Raw genomic sequence first — 19,138 nt, 5'->3', positions numbered from 1 at the left:
ACCATATATGATTCGTTCTTCCCATTGAACCTAGTTACAAGATCTCTGGTCCCTAGGTTGGATATCCTCATACATGGTTTATGATTTTATAGGCTTCAAACCCATCCCCCTCGATGTATTCCAGACCCTATCTCTCGCCAAGACCTTAGTTAACGGATCTGCAATATTATCACAAGATCTTACATAATTCACAGTTATGATGCCATTATTCAAATAGGATCTCACATTACTGTGTTTCCTTCGAATAGGTCTGGATTTACCATTATAAAAATGGTTGTTCACTCCACCAATAGCAACAGTGCTATCACAACGAATTAATACATGAGAAATTGATTTTTCCCAAAAAGGGATTTCATGTAACAAATCTCTTAATCAATTCGCTTCCTCACATGCTGAAACTAACGCTATAAGCTTAACCTTCATTGTGGAATTAGCAATTATTGTCTGTTTTTTAGACTTCCAACATATAGTACCACCACCCAAGGTAAAAATAAAACCCGAGGTAGAGAGAGAATCACCTAACAAAGTGTTCTAATCGGCATCATTATATCTCTCAAGTACCGCAGGATACTTGTTATAAAACAAACCATAATTTTTGGTACCAGATAAATATCGCATAATTCTTCCCATGGCTAGCCAATGATCTCGACTTGGCTTGCTAGTAAACCTGCTAAGTACTCCAACAGCATATGCAATGTTAGGTCTAGTACAGTCAGTAGCATATCTCAAACTACCAATCATGCTAGCATATTCCTTTTGATTAATCACCTCTTTTTCATTTGTTATAACAGATAAATGTATGCTTGCATCAAAAAGAGTAGCAACATGTTTGCAATCTAGAAAATTATATTTCTTAAAAAGTTTCTCAACATAATACGACTGATCAAGAAAAATGCCATCATTAATCTTGGTAATTTTAATTTCCAAAATAAAATTGGCTTCACCAAGATCTTTCATATCAAAGTGGCCATTAAGCATATTTTTAGTCTCATTTATAATATGCAAATTAGAGCCAAAGATAAGTAGATCATCCACATATAGGCTAATAATTACATGTGCATTCTCACAAGTTTTATAATATATGTACTTATCACATTCATTAGTCTTATAGCCATTCTCAAGCATGCAGGAATCAAATTTCTCATGCCACTGTTTAGGAGCTTGTTTTAAACCATAAAGGGATTTAGTTAGCTTACACACCTTGCTTTCTTGGCCAGGCTCCACAAAGCCTTCGGGTTGGTCCATGTAAATCTCCTCATCTAGATCTCCATTTAAAAATGCTGTTTTCACATCCATTTGATGAATTTTTAAATCATGAATTGCAGCCACTGCTATCAACAGTCTAATGGATGTAATTCTAGTAACCAAAGAAAAATATCAAAGAAATCAAGATCAACTTGTTACTTAAAACCTTTAGCGACAAGCCTCGCTTTATATTTATCTATAGTTCCATCCGGTTTAAGTTTTTTTACGAAGGACTCATTTACACCCAATAATTTTACAACCTGGAGGTAAATCCACTAGCTTCCATATTTTATTTGAAAGTAGTAACTCTATCTCATCATTTACATCCTCTTTCCAGAAAATAGCATTAGGTGATAATAAAGCTTCTTGCACCGTAAGAGGAATTTCTTCCACATTGTAAAGATAATAGTCAGGGTCAAAAAATTTTTCAACTCTAGCTCATTTACTTCTTCTTGGTTGGATTTGAAAATTTTCTTGTTCTTGAAAAACTTGAGAAGGAGTAGAAGAGTTAGGCACGGATAAAATATTTTCAGAAATTATTTGACCCTCACTATTTCTAAATTTGAAAGGAAATTTATTTTCATGAAAAATAGCATCATCTGATTCAAAAATAATATTATTTTCTATGTCAAAAAATCTATAAGTTGTACTATGAAACGCATACCCAAGAAAAGCACAGGTGGTAGCTCGTTCACCCAATTTAGGTGCTTTAAGATCTGCAAGCCTCACAAAAGCTAAACAACCCCAAACCCTCAAATAACCTATATTTGGTTTATGCCCCCGCCACAACTCATAAGGTACAATTTTAGTCTTTATGTGGCACTCTATTTATCACATGGAAAGCTGTCAAAATAACCTCACCCCAAAGATTTGAGAGTGCACCTGAATTGATAAGCATAGTATTTGTCAAGTCAATTAACGTTCTATTTTTTCTTTCAGTTACGCCATTAGATGAAGGTGAATATGATGGAATAGTCTCATGAATAATTCTCATTGACTGAACAAAAGAGTTGAATTCAAGAGATTCATACTCTCAGCCTCTATCACTTCTAATTCTCTTAATCTTTTTACCGAATTGATTTTCCACTTCAAGAAGGAATTCTTTAAATTTCTCAAAAGTATCACTTTTATTTTTTTAATAAATATACATTTGTGTATTTTGAAAACTCATCAATAAAAGTGATAAAATATCGGTTACCACCCTGAGTTAAAATTCCTTCAAACTCACACAAATCAGTATGAAATAATTCTAGTAATTTGGTATTTTTTTCAACACTTTTATGAGGCCTCTTGGTAATTTTTGCTTTACTGCAAACTTTACATTTCTCAAAAAATTTTGTCACTTTACGAATTAATCATAAACTACTCATGATTCCCACATATTTACTGTTAATTTTGACACAAACGAACATGTCAAAAATTAATAGAAGACAACATGTAAACTGAATTGGTAGATGGTTTATTAATCTCAACATTCAATTTGAACATCCCATCACAAGCATAACCCTTACCTACAAAAATACCCTTCTTGGTAATTACATATTGATCAGATTCTATAGTTTGCTTAAAACCAGCCTTATTCAACAAATAACGTGACATCAAATTTTTTCTCATAGATGGTATATAAAGCACATCTTTTAAAGTAAGCACACGTCCAGAGGTGAACTTAAGGTCAACCTTACCACTCCCAAGTATCTTGGTTAGACTAGAGTCACCAAGCATAATTGTTTTCTCATCATTAAAGGGAGTATACACCTTGAACCAAGCTTGATCATAACAAACATGTCTATTAGCACCAGAATCTACCCACCAACCGTCCACATAATTAACCATGCAAATGTCTGTAATCATCGCCGCAAATGTCTGTAATCCTCGATAACGTTAGCCTTTAGGGCAGGTGCACGTTTTCAGAATTTGCAAGTTCGAGCAATATGCCCACTTTTGCCACAGACAAAGCATGTAAAATTTTGTGGAGGTGATGGACCTTAGTTCTTATTTGGATTAAACCATTTATTTTGAGGTTTACCATAATTCTTCATATTCTTTTTATAAGGCTTCAAATAATCATTCTTAAAATTGTGACCTTTGGGTAAGTTACTATTTGCAGAAACAAAGTTTACCTTTGTGGTAGAATTGTTATTATCCGCTTGTGTTATTAATATATCTTGGCCTCTAGCCTCCTCTTGGACTCGGATGCGAGTGATCAACGCCTCTAAGGAAGCCTCCTTGTTTGTGACGCATGCTCTTTTGGAATTCTCTCCAAGATGGCGGTAGCTTGTCAATAAGTCCTGCAACTACCAAGTTATCACCAATCTTGATGCCTTCAGAACTTACTTCTACAACTATTATTTGGAAATCTTGTGCTTGCTCCACAACAGATTTTTCATCCACCATTTGGAAGCGAAAAAAGCGGCTAGCTGCATACTTTTTTGCTCCTGCCTCTTCAGTATCAGACTTAGTCTGTAAAGCTTTCCAAATTTTCTTTGCGGAAGTGTAAGTGGTGTCATAGTAATCATAAAATTGATCAGCAAGGCAATTTAAGAGATAAAAGCGACATTTATACTCATCTGTATTATAGGAAGCCACTTTTGCTTCCTGTGCCTCGTAGTCTTCATCATTCATCTCCTCGGTTGGGATTTTGTTTGGGTTCTTCTCGGTAAGAACATATGCAATTTTCAAAAGGCTAAGGTAAAAAAGAACTTTTCCTTTCCACCTCTGAAAATGAACTCCCTTGAACTTGAAAGGCTTGTTGAGATCTCCAATTCCATCATTGGTTTTTTTTTTTTTGTACTTAATCCATGATTGATCTCCTTAAAATTGTTGGTGAAAATATCAGAAAAAATATATTTTATTGATAAATAATGCAAAGAAAATGAGATACAAATAGATCAGGCTGAGTCACGGATATCTCGTTTTCTTTAAAGAGATCAAGCCTACTACAGTAAGAAGAACCCAAATACCGATGCTGCAGTCACAAAACTATGACTTGTCCCCTCCAAGATACAATAGCCCGACCACTTATCGTATGGTTCAGGCCAACTCTGCACAAGATGGTGAATCCAAAGCTCCACCAAGAAAAACACCCTTCTTTGTTAGTAATCTCTCTTGTATAGAAAATAGTAGATGTGTTGGTGTAGAAAAGAGTAGAAGAGAAGAACTATTTATAGGCCACTAAGACATTACAAAATACATCAAAAAATAATGATGACCATGAACCTAGAGAAAAGGGAGAGTGTATCCAAGTATGAATTCACCACAAAGTTCATGAATTCTAATTAAACTCCATTCATGACCATGAATAAGATGAGATTCATGAATAAGACAAAAAAAGATTCATGAAAAATATAAATAAATAAATAAATAAAAGATATTAAAATGGTCCAACAGTATCTATAAAATAAATTTAAATAGTAAATTTGTGTATCATTTTTTTAAACAATATCGAACACCAATCTAACAACATTCCTCATGTCATGTGAAGATGCAAACATTAATATAAGAAAGAAAAAAAATTGAAACAACAAAATAAAAAATACAAATGAGAACTATATAAATAAAGAAACTTAAGCCCAAGATCTTGAATTAATTCACCTATTGTCTCATAAGTTTGCGAACCCAATGATGTATAAGATTTTATCATATACATTAGGTTTCAATTCCACTTGTCCTTCCTATTGTTGGTTGTAATAAATAAAAGGATAAATTATAAATACATTCTTTAAAATTTTATTAAAATACAAATCACTCCTGTAGTTTTAAAAATTACAATTTATCTCTTGAGATTTCTAATTTTATAACAAATTGCCCCTTTTATTAATAAATTACCAAGTCAATTAACAGTTTTTAATGATATTAAAAGTATGTTTCAATTAATAATTTAGATAATTTTATTATTGTATATGAGAATAATTATGAATTTTATTTTTTTAATTAATTCTGTTAAATAAAAAATTCTAATAAGAGAGTATTTGTAATTTTTCAAACCATATAAATCAATTTATATTTTAAGCAACTCTTAAAAAATATATTTGTAATTTATTTTAAATAAAAAGTATGCATGTGTATTAAAAATAACAGTTCCGATTCGTAGCTCGAAATTCGGAGGCTCGAATTTGGCTCGACACCAAAACAACGTCGTTTTGGTGTCTCTTTTTTTTTTCGCCATTTCTGAAGCTGAAGAAGAAGAAAAAGAAAAATGCAGACAGATTCACAAGCTGGGTTTCATCAACATCATCACCATCATCATCATCATCAACAATTTTATTTATTTTTATTTTTTATTTTTTTCACATCCAAAATCTGGAATACAAAATTGGTTCCTCTTCTTTGGGTATTTCTGGATTTTCATCATTCAAAATTGGTTCCTCTTCTTTGGGTATTTTCTCACATCCAGATTTTCTCACATCTAAAATTGGTTCAACAAAAGTACCCAGAAAAGAATCGACACCATCCAGATTTTCTGTGAGAAAATACTCAGAAAAGATGATGAAGAGGAACCAATTTTTCTCACACCAGATTTTCTTTCCCATTTGAGAGCAGCACAAAAAAATCTGGAATACCCATTTGGGTATTTCTTCATTTTTCTTCATCAAACCCGAGTTCATCTTCATCATCAAAAACACAGAGATCTTCATCAATATCAACATCTTCATCAACAACAACGCAGAGATCATCAAAAAAAAAAAAAAAAACTGATCGGCACATCGCTGATAAAAAAAAAACAAATCAAAAAAAAAAACAGAGATCTTCATCATCTTCTTCTTGAGATCATCATCTCCACATCAACATCATCATCTTGGTTCATCTTCTTTTCTTCTCCTCTTCTTTTCCTCTTCTTTCTCTCTTCCTCTTTTCTCTTTCTCTCTCTCTTTTCTGTCTTCTCTCTCTGTGTATTCTGATTCAAAACGCAAGAAAAAAAAAATCGAAACGACGTCGTTTTGGATTTCGAGCCGAATTCAGGCCACCGAATTCGAACTACGGATCATTTTTCTAAAAATAAATAAAAAATTTGAACAGGCCGACAACGTGGTACTTTTTCTTTCTTCTTTTTTTTTTTTTTTTAACATGGAAGAAGAGGGAACAAAAGATATAATCACAAGAGTAAATTGCACTTTGCCCCTTACAGTTTTACTCAATTTTCACTTTGGTCCTTTAAATTTGATTTTTTTTATTTTAGCGTTTCATATTTGCAATCCTTTCCACTTTGACCCTTTAAGTTTAATTTTTCTTACTTTAGCCCTTTATATTTGCAATCTTTCTCACTTTGATCCTTCACATTTGTAATTTTTTTCACTTTACTCCTAGACTAATTTACATCCAAAAAACTAACAGAATCTGCCACATCACCAAAATATCAGCTCCATGTGTGATATAAAAAATTCACTAAAGACAAAAAAAAAATGAAAAATAGAAAACAAAAAAAATATATTAGAATTATAAGAATTATTTTTTTTAGTCTTTAGTGAAATTTTTTTTTCAAATTTATTCATAAATACTGTTACATCATAGATGCACCTAAAAACATAAAAATAAATTCAACTAAAAAGATAAAAAAAATTCACAAAAGGCGGAAAAAAAAAACGATAATAAACTTTTCATTTCAGAATTGATAATACAGGTGTTGAGTTAGTATATTTTTATTTTTTTCATCTTTAGTAAACTATTTTTTTCAATTAAATTTGTTTTATTTTTTTAGGTGCATCAAATCTAAATGCATCTATAATGCAATAATGTTTATGAATAAATTTTAAAAAAAAATTCACTAAAGACTAAAAAAAATCCAATTTTTTTTGTTTTATATTTTTTATTTTTTGAATCTTTAGTGAATTTTTTACATTACACATGGAGCTAATGTGTTGGTGATGTGGCAGGTTCTGTTAATTTTTTGGATGAAAGTTAGTCTAGCAATAAAGTGAGAAGGATTGCAAACATGAAAGGTCAAAAGTGAAAAAGATTGTAAACATGAAAGGCTAAAATGAAAAAAATCGAACTTAAAAGGCTAAAATGGAAAATGGGTAAAATTTTAGAAAGGTAAAGTGTAATTTACTCTAATCACAAAGAGTAACCTTTAGAGTTAAACCTTACAAGGAGCCGAAATCTCAGAGGTCACTCTTAGGTGGTTGCTAAATAGTAGAGACAGTCAATCATATAGTGGTAAGTCACGAACTCGTACACAAACGGGGATTCAAACTCACACTTTTCACACTGTACGATTCACTCGGGCCTAAAATATTCATCTTACCATTTATACGTGATATCCCCCAAGTAACTGGTTCCTACAAAAGTAAAACTTGAGATCTTAAAGCTTATGCTCCAAAAGCTTCCCAAAGACAAATCAAAACAAAGAAACTTAAACACCACACAGCCTAGCAAGGGCAGGTGGAGGTACTTGATATCACATAGCAAGGATAGGTGTTCTGTTCAGGCTCACTAATTGCTTTAAATACCTATATACATAAATATTTATAGTAATTAGTGAGTTTGAACACTGCAATTGCCTTAATTTCCATTTATTACCCATTTTGAGAAAGCAAAAAATTAATGTTTTGAAAATCTAATCCAGATTTTGTTTAGAAATTGACTTTTTTAATGATTTTTTTTTTAATTTTTTAAATGAGATGAAGGAAGGTTAATGCATTTGGGAAAGATTTGGGATAATTGTTGTGCCATATAGTAGCTCCACTGTGAGCTCTTATTGGAGCTTATCTTAAGTCTATTTTGATGATTTAAAACTGTTTATTTTATAAAGTTTATCGAACATATCATTTATGAAAAAAATTAAGTTAATCAGACATTCATAGACCCATGATTGAGTTCTAATTATTTTTTAAAAAAATTATCAAAATTATTCTAATTGTTTTTTTTTTTTTATGAACAAATGTAATTTTTTTTATAGGGTCACAGATATTCAATTAAATTAATTTTTTTAATAAATAATTTATTTGACGAATCTTATAATATGAATAATTTGTATTATCAAAATAAATTCGAGACAGGCCTCCAAATACCTCAAATAAGTTCGAGACAGGCCTCCAAATACCTCACAACTGGTTGTCGCGTCTTATAGGCACAATAACAATCCCATATGCGTTCGGGGATGATTTTTTTATGAGTGGTTTGGGATAATCTAAATAAGTATATTTTTTGATTTTTTATGAAATATGAGTTGTGTAAGGGTTGGGTTTGAAATAAAGTGTTAGAGAGGTGATGTAACTTAAATAAGATGATATGAGTAGTGACTTTTTGACTTTTTAATTTTTTTAAATTATGACAAATAAAGCCTTAATTGTATAAAAAATTATAGCATATTGAAATGTTTGACTTTTTGTTAGTGTTTTGTCTTTTAATTAGCAGTTAGAGTGCTTTCACAAAAGGGTGTTCGCGGTTCAGATTTGGACGGTTTGCGGATCGGTTTGGACTCGCTCGCATCTATACGGTTTGAGAAAAAGACAACCCGCAACTGCCTGCAGTGCGGTTTGCAGTTTGTGCGAATAGGGTTTGCAAATGTGCGGACGGTTTGCGGATTGGACTTTTTTTCTTCAAAAAATTATTTTTGAGCCTTATTTTTTTCCCATTTTGTAAATATTTATTTTGGGCCCTTTTCTCTCCGTTTTCTAAAATGCTCCAACATTAATAATTAATGAATTAAAACTTATAAAATTAAAAATACAACAAATCTAATTCGTAACACAAACAAATCATTCAAAATCTTAAATTAAATCATAAACTAACCCAAGCATATATTTCAAAATCCTAAACTATAACTCCATATTCATTAAGGAACTTAAAATTCCAAATCACACTTCATCCGGGACAAGTTCAGTTATGTAACAATAATAATATGATTAGTATTTATTCAGTTTCAGTTAATATAATACTATTACCAAATGCAATGCTAGAGAATTTCAAAAAATAAAGGGTATTTTGTTTTGGACAAAAATATCTAGGTGGGATATATATAAATGAAATCAATAGTTAAGATAAAATAAAAATAACAATAAATAAATAAAGTGCGGGCGGTTTCTTGCTGGTGCGGGTTAAACCCGCTCGCAACCCGCAAAGATGCCATATTTCAAACTGCATCCTCCCACATTGTATTTGTGAAACCGCCCATTTGTATGCGGATTGGGCGAGTTTGACGGTTTTTGCAAATCGGATAAACCGTTACCCACCCCTACTCTCACATGTCTCTTTATTTCACTTCAGTTTGGAACCGCGGGCTTGCTGTCCCAAATTTGGGTCAAGAATGAAATGTGTGACGAAAATTATTACTCTGTATTGTAGAACTTATGTATAGAATAAATTTAAATTACATTTGTGTAAAGATTAAAATAGAATTTGAGAAGTGTAGGAGGTTGACTCTAACAATTTTATGTGCAAAGATCAAAATAAGATTTGATCAGAAATACAGGGAATTGAATATCATAATTTTATGGTAGGGACCAAAGTGAGATTTAGTACAAAGTGTAAGAATGTAAAGTCTAATTTACCCTTCAAGTTTCAAGAAAAATTGAAATAATTTATTTTTTTTTATTTATTTATGTGTGTGACAAATTTGTTTCATTTTTTTTTTTACATCCACAAATTGGCAATTCAAAGACAATCAAAATATCATAATTTTCCTACCATTACTCAGTGTGTTTTATTTTAGTTTTCTGAATTCAATGTTTTAAAAATTAAATTTTTTATTTTTCGTGTTTTATTTTTTGCTTTTAGTCAATATTTTTAAATTTTAAGTAATTTTTTTACTTTTTTAAGTATACATTATTTAGATGTATCTAAATAGTAAATTATTTGTAAAAAAATTAATAAATATATAAAAATACGAAAAATGTAGTGAATTTCTATATATTTTTTTATATTTTTGATATTTAGTGATTTTTATATAAATATTATATTTTCTAAATGTATTTATATTAAATGTATCTAAAAATTAAAAAAAATATTAAAAATATTAAAAAAAATTATTGAAAATAAAAATAAAAAATATGAAAAACAAAAAGACAATTTTTTAAAAAGTAAATTTTAAAAATTGGAAAACAAAAGTGGTTAGCTTACAAAAACATGCACAGTCTGATATTTAAATTAATAGTATTAAATACACGGAGATCAAGGTTCTAGGTACATGTACTCAGCACTATGAAAATTTTCAGCTGAATAGGTGGGCCACAATTGTGAAAACCGACGAGAAATGGTTTTTATTGTGGTGTGACCCAAACAAATAGTATATCTCTGGCTATATTTAGAGGTTGTTTATGGTGTCTTAAATAAGTGTATTTTTTAATTTTTTATATTAAAAAATTAAAGAAAAAATATAGTTATTTATGTTAATTTTTTGATTTTTTATGAAAAAAATATGTATTAAAAAATTGTATAAATTAGTGTGTAGAAGAAAATTAAGATTGGGAGTTGTGCAGCAGTACTTTCTAGACAGGGGAATAGATGAAAGTAATGATTGGCTACTTTTCGGGCATTGCACTGGAAGGTTTTGTTCTGCCCGTGGGGGCCATCACGGGTCCTATTTTGATAATTTAAACCGTCAATGTGTAGAACTTATCGCGTACTATATGCCTATAAAAAATCACGTTGATCGGATATCGATAGCTATCTAATCAGATTTATTTTTTTTCAATCGTCAATTATAACACCATCCATTTTTGTTATACAAAACTGATTTAATCATGTGGTTATCGATATCCTATCAATGTGATTTTTTACAAGCATACAGTACTCTACGAATTCTACACATTGAACGGTTCAAATTATCAAAATGGGACCCGTGATGGGCCCCTACGGGGCGAACAACAGTGTATGAAAATTGCACCAAAAATGCACAATTTTTCTTAACAAACACATCAATAAAGCTGAACATGTCAGATTCTGAGTTGTACTAAGTTACGGAAAATTAATTTTTTAATATTTTTTTGGTGAATAGTGATAACTTTTTAACTTTTTGAGTAACTTTTTGATTTTTTAGCTTTTTAGGGACATGCCAAACTTGGCCTTAGTGCCTGTTTGGAATAGTTTATAAAAGGTAAAAAATTAAAAAATTATTACTATTTACTAAAAACATATAAAAAAAAAGTACACAAGTCAAATTTGTATTGAAGTGATGGTACAAACTCACGTGTAAACACGAACATGTTAAAAAAAAAAAAAAACAATTAGACGAGGCTTCCCTCCAGTCTTTCATCGGACTAGAGGGTACTGTTGAATCTGTGGGGGCCCACCACGGGTTCCGTTTCAATAATCCGAACCGTTCAATGTATAGAATTCGTCGAGTACTATATGTTTGTAAAAAATCACGTTGATCGGATATCGATAGCTATGTGATCAAATCAGATTTTTGTCAGCCGTTTATTTTTCACAGTCCATTTTTTTATACAAAACTAATTTGATCATAGAGTTATCGATATTCGATCAACGTAATTTTTTACAAGCATATAGTACTTGACGAGTTCTACACGTTGACGATTCGGATTATTGAATCGGAACCCGTAGTAGGCCTCCAAAGGCCCAACAGTACCCTCCAATCCGATGAAGAACTGGAGGGTAGCCTCATCTCATATATATATATATATATATATTTTTCTGAAGCATGCCTGCCCACCATCTCATTTCAAAGCAATCCATACTGGTTCTGCAATTCGTACTGGTTCCTTCAATCATCACTATCAATACGCATAGGGTAGAGGGGTAATATGATAATTTGGCAATTTTATACAATATTTTAATACATATTTTTTCGTAAAAATTTAAAAAGTTGTCCCAAACAATCATCTTTTTTTCTCTACTTTTTTATCCAAAAAATCAAAAAATGCACTTATATAGTTCATCTCAAACAATCCTTTAGGTCTTAGATTATTTTAGTAATTTTTTGATTTTTTTAGTTAAAATATAAGATAAAAAAATAATATATTTAGAATGATTTTTTAATTTTTTACGAAAAGATGTGTAAAAAGTAGATTTTTTTTATATTGGATATAGATGTAGACACTCCATTTTTGATCGGCCTTAAGACTTAGGCTCTACAAATGGCTTACTTCATGGTGAAAGATGTGCAGAGCAAAAGTTTGATTTCTTCGGCAAGGAGAGAGTCAAATTCAAATCTCACACCCCATCTTGATCAAAAGATTTTAGACTTTAAAACCCTCTTTTTCAAAATATTTTTGAAATAAAGTTTTTACGATGTTCCGAGGCTCGCATTTTGTCAAATGTTGCGCTTTTCGGTAAACCGAGCAAGGACAAAGTAGAAATGAATGAAAGAGAGTTGAAATCTTTGAAAAATTCTTCAAAACACCTTGTTTAGGGGTTTGGAGTTAAAGAAAAGAAGAGAAGAGGGAAGAAACCTAGCTGAGAAAGAAGTTGGGTATGAATTGCTAAGAGAGAGTCGAGCAACCCTCACTAAATCAAGCCTATCCTTTGAATACTTGGATTTTAGCTATGAGGCCACCATCATTGGAAAGCTTACTTCCGGGGTTTCATTTTTCACTTAAGAATCTCCTAAAGCCGTGTCCAGATGGGGGAGATATGATTGGTTGAAGTTGGGCATCATTCAGGTTGGACCGAAACTAAGAAATCTTCACTAAAAGAGGGATATCTCTTAGCACACTTGAAATTTTGAGGTAAGGCTTCCAAATTTGGAAAGAAGACTTCCGGGGCTACAGTTTAGGCTGAAGAATGACCTGAAAATGAGTCCAAATGAAGTAATTAGGCTTGCTTCAAGTTAGGGACTAAGGTTAATTTTTTTCATCGGCCTCTATGGAGGTCCATCGGCCACAATTTGACCTCAACAGCTATGATTCGGCCAAAAGTGAACCTTATCGGCCAAAAATGATGGCCGGTCTGCACCAAAGATGGTCGGTCTGCCAGAAGTGTCCAGAAAGTCCAGAATTGACAGATATTTATCCTTCAGCTATTTCCAGCTTGTGCCACCTGTCCCAAATCAGATATTTTCGACCTTGAGTCTTGCTTTTGCTATATATGATGATATATCTCCCTTTTGGCAAGGAGGAACTTCTTGAGTTTTAGGAGGCTCTCTCTCTAAAAAAGTTCTCTCTCTCTAGAAATTTCAGAGCAAAAGTTTAGCTTTTCACTCAAGCTTGCTCTCCCTCTTGACCTTGTGCGCATGCAAGAGGTATACTTGAAGATATACCTCACCTTTGCCTAGGCATCCTTGATCAAACTCAACAACCATTGGGCTGAGGTTCTTTGAGGATCATTTTGAGCTCCAAAAGTTGGTTTTAGCTCCAAAAGTTGGTTTTAGCTTAGAGTTTGGATCCCTTTTGCTGCTGTGCTACAAGGGTAAGCACCTCTCCTCTTTTGTATTTGTTTTGCACATTTACTTCACCATCTTTTCACACTACTTTGGGGTTGTTTTGGGGGTGGTGTTGAACTAAAAAAACCTTTGTTTTTCCTTCTGTTTTTTAGTCCTAAAAGTGTTGCTTTGTGCCTTGTTTGGCTAAGGAGTGCTTCATCCCTTTTGCTCCTTGGCTTGTATGGCCTTTTGAGCTAACTTTTAAGTCTTTCAAACAACATCTTTTGGCCTTAAAACCACTGAATTCCAGAGGAATTTCAGTGGTAGAAAACTTGTTTTGAGGCTCAAAATAGGAGGGGGTTGTCCCCCTTCCTCTTCTCTTGTTTGCTTGTATTGATGGTCTTCCAAAAGAGCATGTGTTTATACTTCTTAGAGGCTTTGTTTAGGCTCATTTTTGTGACTTTCCAGACCTGCCATAACTTTGTCCACGTCTAGTTTGATCACCTTATGCATGCTTTATACACTTGTAGTGTAGTTCTTGCAAACTAGCCTTATATGCCTCATGAAGTAACATGTTTGTTAAGTATGTATGGGCTCCATTTCAGCTTGTTTTTGGACATTATTTAGCATGTCATGACTCTATTTTAAGTTGGTTTGATAGCCTCTTGCATGCTTTATACACTTGTAGTGTAAACTTGCACACTAGTCCAACATGGATCATGTTTTAGACCATCATTCTAGTGTGATTTTGGCTTAACTCCAAGAAGCTTTTGGCCATGTTTTAGCATGCTTAAGGTCTGATTTATGTTGTTTTGGTCATGCATGCCATGCTTTGTATAGCCATAGTGCATTTTAGCTCACTAGCCTTGAGTTTCCAAGCCACTAGCATGCATTGCTTGGGCTATTTGCATGATTTAGCATCATTTGGAATGATATTTCAGAGCATGTTTCATTGTCATGCCCTCACATTTGTCACTCTTTCAATACTTTGAAGGGTTGGTTATTTATGCCTTCAGAATGAGCATATGTGTATGCCATCTTGCTTAGGCTTTTGAGTCACCATTTCAGTGTGTATTTGGTCCTATTTTGCCATGATATAGCTTTGTTTTTGCTTGGTTAGAGCATCCCTCATTTGCTTCTTACACTTGCAGTGTAAGTCCTCTTTACTAGTCTTGCATGCCTAATGAGTGAGCTTATTATTCTAGCATGTGTTGACTTGGTATTAGCCCATTTTTGGAGTTAGTTTGACATGCCATAACTCTGATTTTTGTTGGTTAAGTCATGTCATTCTTGGTCTTAGTAGGTGTAGTGTAACCCTCCTTATTGGCCTTACATGCATCTTGTCTTATGCCCTTCATGTTGGCTTGTTTTAGCTTTAGTCCATGCATATTTTAGACTCATTTTGGCATGATCTAGGGCTGTTTTGGTTGTCCTTGGCCCTTTGGGGTTTGATTCATGTGGCCTTAGTACAACCTCTACGGCTAGCCTTAAGCTTTGAACATCCTAACATGCTATGCTTGCATTGTTTGGTTGATTTGACATCGATTCATATGAGATTTCAGGGCTTACTTCATAGCCATATTCTCATGTTTGTCACTCATTGCTCATGTTTTGAGAGTTGTGTCCTTATGCCTAGGTGATAGACCAATTGGCATGCATGCTTGCCTTGCATTTCATGTCATCATTTCATCATAATGGCCACTGATTTGGGCATGGCTGAGGTCTATTCATTTTTAGTTTAAGTCCATTGAGTATGTGGTTTGCATGTTGTTGCATGCATATTGCATTGCATGTTGTTGCATGCTTGTTATATGACCTCATATTTGCATGCTTATGTTGCTTTGTTAAGTTAATCATGCATGCATTACATTGGTTTAATATTGCTTGTCTTTGCATGTTTAGGTTGCATGACATTGTTGTTGGCATACTCATGTTGCATTAGCTTTGCTTGCATGCTTAGGTTGCATTGCATTGAGTTGGCATGCCATTAGTTTCGAGTCAATCAAGTTGCATTGTATAGCAATTTGCATGCTTGCCGCATTACATTGTGTGTGCATCCCTTACCTCTTGATCAATTATGATAGAGGTTGGGGCCCCTTATGTGTTTTGTGCATCTCATTTGACATTAAATTGCACACTTCGCTTCTTTGGCCATCATGCATTGAAATGCGTGATTGATGGTCCCGAGGGTCGAGGACTACACTCTCTTGAGTTTATGACATGATAGGGAGGGTGGTCATGCATACATTGTCTTGTAAATACATTGACATACTCTGTTTATCCTCTGCTGCAGCAAAACAGCATTCTGCAGGAAAAGATGGCCGATCGGCTATCTGTAGTGCCGATCGGCTAAGTATTGTTGGCCGAGAGCTTCATTTTGGGTCGATGACCAATTACCCTTGGCCGATGGGCTTTCCACTTGGCCGATGGCCTCTCACAGCACCCAGAAGGTGATTCAGAAGCATCCTTGAGACTTGTGCAGTTTTCAGAGGTGCAGAGCAATGTAAACAGAGGCAACATGAGTATGGCGATAGATTTCTGAGTGGAGCCGAGCATGCATGCATTTGTCCCTCTTCCCGAGGCCTCTTTACTGCTTTAGTAGCGTAATTAATTTGTTAAATTAGTTAGTGGTTTTGTAATTAATTAATTAGCTTGTTAGTTAGTTGATTTGTATTATTTATTCGGACCCTCCGTTGAGAGGGTGAACTTTGTAATAAGTGTGTGTGAGTGTGTGAATGTCTTCCAAGCCCATGTCTTTCTCCTTTTTACTTAACTGCTTACGATGGTTAGTTCTAGGTCATGTTTCAATTAGCATACTTATGCTCGTATGTTTGCATCCATTCATCTGTCTTGCATGCACCGGGCTCGGCACATCATAACTAACTGCATTGTATTTCAATTCCAAGTTGAGTACATGTATCAGTTGTTGCATTTCACATGCCATCTTAGAATAACCGAGCCTATTTCTAGTTATATTTTGCATGTGTTGCATTAGCCATCTTAACATGAACTGGGATCATACATTGATTACTAATTAGTTTTTGTCTTGACTCGGAGTACTAGGTAAGTTTTTATGCTTTAGCATCTTGCATGTGTGTGAGTGTTGCCATGATAGCATGCTTGCCATGAGGCTATTTGCTTATGTGATATAACTGCCTGAATGCCTGTGGATGAAGGTTAGATTACTTGAATTGGAACAATTCATCAAATGCGAGTTTTTTTTAAGCCCACTTGAGAGTAGCAAAATCATGTTTTCCTAAGCCCACCTGAGGGTGGCAAATCCACGTCTTAGCCTACTTGCGAGTAGTAAACTTCAAACCATTTCCAAAACAAACGGATATGCGATGCTTTGTTCCAAATTAGGCGATCTAGTCTATACTTGTGGGTTGTGCGCATCACATAGTAATTCTAGCTAATTAACCGGAATAAGAACACATGTGTTTTCAAAAACAAAATATCATGCTTAGTACAGGCCGATCTTTGATCGGGCGAGCGGGGGTGCTCATAGTTGACCTTCCCCAACCGTACTCGAGTTCCCGAGCCGAGGCAACTTTGGTGATGACGGACATGTGGCCTTAGGCACGAGTCAGGGTTTCCTAAATTCCCCAAAATAAAACATTTAGGTGGCGACTCTGTATCTGGCAAAGCAGTCCATGTTTGGCACTTCTTTCTTAAAAATCAGTTTTCCAAAACGATTGCCGGATTTGGACTCTTTGGTGATTTATCAATCTCACATCGCATATTGTGAGATCAGATTAAGAATCGTGACATTTGAGTTCGAACTGTAGCATGAGGCCCTCGGGGCGCGTCTACAATAGGCTTTTTGATTTTTTTAGTAACGTTTTGACTTTTAAACTATCAAACGAGGCCTTAAAGTGATTATGAGTCCATATTTAAGATTTTAAAGGGGTGAATATTGGTTTAATAATTCAAATTTGATTTAATAATTTTAAGGTTATGGGTTTAAGTTTTGGGGTCACTATTTTGTGAATTATGTCAAAGGTTAGGTGCTTATTTAATCTTTTTTTTTTTCTAAATACACATTAATATATATTAATTGAGCGTTATTTATTTAAGATTTTAAATTCTTTCTCATGCGTCTTATAATGTTTTAAGACGTCATTTTGACAGAGGGGATGAGGATAGGAAAGGGTGAAATTTGTTTGTTTGTTTGTTTGTTTGTTTATTTTTTATATTAGGCTATATTTGTTTAGTTTCACAGAATAGGAGAGATTAAAAGTACGGTGAGATTGAGTGAGAAGATTATTAATGTGATAGTATTATGTTGAAGTATAGGATAAAGAGTATTTGTTTATACACCACTGAATTAGTAATACTATAGATAGTGTTAATATTTTTTTGTTTTTAGTATTTTTTTAATATTATATTTATTTTTGTGTTCTAAAAAAATAAATTTTTTTCTTAAAAATTCACTAATCCTCTCACTCAATTTCTAATCCAAACCCTCTCATATCTTTGTTAGTCCTACCACGTAGAGGGATTACCAAGGAAATAATTCAGCTTGTTTGGTTTTGTTTTTTTGAAAAAAGTTTTCAGAAAATTCTACTTTCTTATTTTTCATATTTTTTTAATTTTAATGAATTTTTTTAATATTTTAAACAATTTTTTTTTAATTTTTAGATATACCTAACATAAATATACCTAAAAAGTAAAAAATTTGTGAAAAAAACCTTTTAAAAATTCACTAAATACCAAAAATACAAAAAAAAAAAAAGAGAATTCAGTACATTTTTTTTGCATTTTTATGTATTTATTAATTTTTTAAAATATTTTTTCACAAATTTTTTACTTTTTAGATACATCTAAGTAAGGTGCATCTAAAAAACTAAAAAAAATGTTTAAAATTTTAAAAATATTCACTAAAAACAAAAAAAAAAAAACACGAAAAACAAAAAAATCAATTTTCAAAAAACTTAATCCAGAAAACTCAAACCAAACACACTGATTAATTTCCTTACTCATGTTTTCAACCAAACACTCTTTAATGTTGTTTGTGTTGGAGGGATTGAAGGGTGGAATAGATTTTATATCCGTTATTTGCCTTTCCAATTTTGCTCCGGACTATTAGTCCCAAATGTGTTGGACTATTGTGTTCCATCGGAGATGAGACACAAATAGGGGATAAGGGGGATATGGGATTAGGTGATAAAATGACCATTTTGACCCTCTACTATTTAATTATGTATTATATTTAATAAAATTCAATAAAATTTAAATGTCTCTATTTAAAAATAAAATAATTTTATTTAATTTTTATTGATGTTTTATTTATTTAATTTTTTAAAATAATTTTTTATAGATATTTTATTGATGTTTTATTTTAGAATTTTGTTTATATTTAATTTAATTTAATTATTTAATTATTATTTTTTTTAAAATAAATTTATTTAAAATTTTAATTGAAAAATACATATATTTTTATTGATATTTAATTTATTTAATTTTAAAAAAATAAATTTATTTAATTGTGTAAAAAATAAAATAAAATAAAATAAATTTTTATTTAATCTAGCTAAAAATAATTAAAATATTAAAGATATGTTTAATATTGTTATTACTTAGTAAATAATTAAAAATGGTGAAATAGTCATTTGAGTATTTATCCTTCTCTATAAT

The sequence above is a fragment of the Camellia sinensis genome, chromosome 3 (assembly GCF_055761805.1).
Source record: "Camellia sinensis isolate YWXY chromosome 3, ASM5576180v1, whole genome shotgun sequence".
NCBI lineage: Eukaryota > Viridiplantae > Streptophyta > Magnoliopsida > Ericales > Theaceae > Camellia > Camellia sinensis.
Note: the sequence above shows the minus strand (reverse complement) of the source record.